Raw genomic sequence first — 4,467 nt, 5'->3', positions numbered from 1 at the left:
CTGGGCTGCCAGGGGGGTGTCCTGTGTCCCAACACCCTCCCAGGAGCTGGTGCCCTGGCAGGACCTGGTTGTGCCAGGAGCCCTGCAGAGGCCCTGGTGGGCAGAGCACCCACTGGGGAGCTCCTGGCTGGGGTGGTGATGAATCCTGACTGCCTGCATGTCAGTCACTGTCCTGGGTTGACTATATATATGATGCTTTTATCCCCAGTTGTCTCGTTCTGTTCATGTTGAATAATAACTTTTGCACCTTTAAGCCTTGTTCCAGAGAGTGAAGGGGGAAGGGAAGAAGCACAGTTTGCTTTCAGACACTGCACTCACTCCTCCGCATTCCTGCTCCTGGACTGTGATGTCTGCGGATGGACAGACAGCGGGACAGAGCTCTCCTTTGCTTTAGTTAGTTTAGCTAGCTGAGGCAAAGAAGTTCCCTGGACTGTGGTTTTTTCCCTTTTCCCTTTTCTTTGGCCCGGTTTAACCTGCTCTGGACTGAACACCCAGGGAAGCACCGGCAGCTCACACCTGAGGCCCACTAGGCCGGGCCTGGGCCTGCAACATTCCCAGCACTGAGGGACTGAGCAGAGCCTGAGTGAGCTCAGCTGCAACCCAGGGAGGGACTTTCTCAGTTTGTCATTTCTTTTGGAGCAACAAGGGGTTTTATTGGTTAATATTGTTTAGGGTTTATTGTTTAATAAACAGATGTTTTCCACTCTTCCCTAAGGAGGTGTCTTCTCCCGGACAGGTTGGGGTGAGGAGCCGAATCTGCTTTCCTAGAGGAGCCCCTTTGGGGGTTCTCTCCCACATTTGCTCTGAGCCAGGACAGTCAGCCAGAGCAGGTGTCCAAGGGGTCACCAGGGGTGTGGGGTGGTCATTCTCAACAATCTGCCCACGCCAGGGGAGATGCTTGAGCAGGAGCAGAGGAACCTGTCCCACCTCACACCCTCAGCATACAGCTGGTGCCCAGCCCCTACTGGATTTCCTGCACGTTCTTTGGTCCATTTTCATGCATTGCTATCAGCACAAAAATTACTCAGCACAAAAATTCCCTGCCAGGTAGCACGGACTCCTGTCAGAACCCTTGCACCACAGGGAGGGTCCTGTTCCAGCAGGGACAGCTCCCACTGCCCCAGGCTGCTCCCAGCCCCATCCAGCCTGGCCCGGAACGTTTCCAGGGATCCAATCTGTTAGGAAAATTAACCCACAAACATCAGAGGTTTATGTCCAAAAAGGAGACACAGGAGTCCTTTGACTTTATTCCAATAAATGGGGAGGCCATGGGGTATTCCCCTGGGGTCTTTCACATTTTTTGAAAGATACAGCCTGAAGGAAGGATTTGGGAATTCCCTGTGCCTGTGACTGTCACAGCCCTCAGAACTGACCAGAAATAAGTTCAAAAAGAGAGAGAAAAGGCAGGATCTGAAGGCAGGGAGTGAGACCTGAGGTTTCTGCTAACATGCCATACGCGGCATTCCCCACCTGTGACTGGTCTGGGGGAAGAGCAAAGCTGCTTTTGGAGGCAGCTGTGAGGTGTCTGGGCTGTCAGACTGGGCACACAGTGCTCCTGGACCTGCTGGCAGAGGAAGAGTTAACTGTGCAGAGGGGAGCTTAGAGGCAGAGAGAGGAATGGTTCAGCCTGCAGAAGTTCCAGGGACATCTGAGAGCCCCCACCTGAGTGCCCTGAGGGGCTCCAGGAGAGCTGCAGAGGGACTGGGGACAAGGGATGGAGGAACAGCACACAGGGAACGGCTCCCGGTGCCAGAGGGCAGGGCTGGCCGGGATCTTGGCAATGAGGAATTGTTCCCTGGCAGGGTGGGCAGGCCCTGGCACAGGGTGCCCGGAGCAGCTGGGGCTGCCCCTGCATCCCTGGCACTGCCCGAGGCCGGGCTGGACACTGGGACAGGGGAAGGTGTCCCTGCCATGGCAGGGCTGGCACTGGGTGGGATTTAGGGCTCCTCTCAACTCAAACCCTTCTGGGATTTTGTGAGTCCAAGAGCAGACACCCAAGGACCAAAGGGCATGTTTGGACATTTTCTCCCTCTATGTCCTGCTCTGTGTGCAGAGGGCATTTTTGGCCTAAAACGTGTGCTTTGGGCAATCCTGCTGTTTATCGCTCCACCCATGAGAAGTGATGAGGAGCAATGGGGCAGGCAAGTGCCGTGTGGTGCAGAGTTGTCCTGCAGGCTGGCTCTCACTGCAGGCAGTGGCTGGCCCCTCTCTGTGCTCGCCAGGAGCTGCCCCTGTGCTCCTCATGGGGCACATCCCAAACAGCACCCAAACACTGAGCATCCCTGCCCTGCTCCCTGCATCACACTCTTGGGGTCTTTTGGATCACTGTGACCCCGAGAATGTTCAAAAGTCTCTTTTCCCAGCCCAGCACTTGAAGAAGGAGTCAGGGCTCTTCATTTTTGGTGTTTATTGTTCCTTGTCTATAAAATTCTTTCTCCTGCCCTGCCCAGGTCCGTCCAGCAGGACAGTCAGAGGCACTCTGCCTGCCCCAGGGCAGTGTTACCTTTTTATACTAAAAACTACATGTGCAATATTTACAGTTACTTCCCAATACCCATCACCTGTGTTAGACACTGAGCTTCTACTCTAGACGAATCTAAAAGTGCCAACATCACCCAGAAGATGGAGGCCAAGAAGAAGAAGGAGAAAAGCTGGACATGCCCAGATCCCTCCATCTTGCCTCCTGAACCCCCATTCTAAAAACCCCAAAATCTATTTTTCCACCCCGAGATAACTTTACTATTATTCTACCTAAACAGTTGCAGCTTGCTGATCCTCATATAAGGTTGGCAATGTGCTCTATGGGTCATAATCAAACCCACAGGTGTTTTGGGCTCTCTGAGCGCCAGGGTCCCTGAGCCCCCTGGCAGGGTCCTGGCCATCCTGACCAGCCAGAGAGATGTTCTGGGTTCCCACATCACACCTGCCCTGCCCCTCTGGGACCTGAATGAGCAGCCAGGAGCAATCCCCAGGCAGAATTTGGATTTTCCCAGCCCTGGGCTGGGAGCAGTGGGCAATGCTGCTGCCCACAGCAATGTTAAAGCTCTCCTTCCATGCCTCTCAGAGGGATTTACCTTGACAGGACTGCACAAATGTGAAAGTGATGCTGGTGCTATCCAAACAATGTCTGCTCCTAAAGGACATGACTGACAGACTGTTGCCTCCTATTTGTGTGTGAGGTGAAGGTTTCTGCCAGCAGTTCACTGCTGCAGCACATAAACAACCCCCAGCTGAGGGATGCATGAATTAGTTTTGTGTTTTCTACAGAGATTGTCATGAATTGTCCTCTTGAAAGCTTTTGCTTTTCATGTAGCATCAGATGGCCTTCCATTCAGAATAAAATAAAAAAAAAAAAAATTAAAAATCCTTGAACTACATTTTGTTTACAGCACAATATGAATTCCTGGTGAATGTGAGGAAGGGAAAAAAAAAAGCCTTGGTAGGAATCAAAATAGACAAGCTGTCTCTCAGTGAGATTTGCTGTTGGTAGATTACTCCTGGGTAAGAGGCTCAGGTACAATCAGCTGCTGGAAGTTAGAACATCCAGGCTGATGCTGCTGCATCTCCCAAGTGAGCCTGAGAATCAGTCCCAGAATAGTTTAGGCTGCAGGGACCCTACAGCCCATCCCTTTCACCCCTGCCATGGCAGGGACAGCTCCCACTGCCCCAGGCTGCTCCAGCCCCATCCAGCCTGGCCTGGCACATTTCCAGGGATCCAATCTGTCAGGAAAATTAATACACAAACAGCAGAGGTTTATGCCCAAAAAGGAGACGCAGGAGTCCTTTGACTTTATTCCAATAAAGGGAGAGGCCATGGGGCATCCCCTGGGGTCTCTCACATTTTTGGAGGACGCAGCCTCCTTTATATCCCAATTTCCCAGCCACATTTCCCTTCTCTCTTTCCCCATTTCTGAGGCACTTGAGAGGTTCAGCCTTCCCAGAACACCTGATCCCAAAGATTCCCCTCTAATGCACAACCCTCCCTTTTCATTTTTAATTCTTATGGAATTGAGGGGTTTTCCTTCCCCATTGTTTCTTTCACCTTTCAATGTTCAATTTCATTTCTCAGCAAACCTAAAGTTTATTTGTAAAAGCAAATCTCTTTTTCCATTCATCCATCAGTGGAATCCTTCCCATTGTTTCTTTTCTCCCTCAGTGCTGGTTTTATCCACTGGGCTTGGTGTGACCACAAGTGTTGCAATGCACCATGAAGACAGATGTATTCCACCACCACCAGTTAAAACCAGGTGGGGCAGTTGTTGTTTATCTCTCCCACAGCCAATCCTCCCTCCAGGAGATCTCTGCTGTTCTGTTTTGCAGAGATAATCAAAACTCCACAACTTTGTGAAAGTTGTAAAGCTGGTATGTTTATTACAGCGCTGGACGCATGTGGGAATTGTTCCCCTAAAATGACACATGTACCTCTGGGAACTTCAGGTCCCTTTTTATCCCCCTCTCAAATACATC

This window comes from Melozone crissalis, unplaced genomic scaffold (assembly GCF_028551555.1).
Source record: "Melozone crissalis strain CALT ecotype California unplaced genomic scaffold, PUWL_Pcris_2 ptg000060l_1, whole genome shotgun sequence".
NCBI classification, from domain to species: Eukaryota; Metazoa; Chordata; class Aves; order Passeriformes; family Passerellidae; genus Melozone; species Melozone crissalis.
This window is presented reverse-complemented; position numbering follows the sequence as displayed.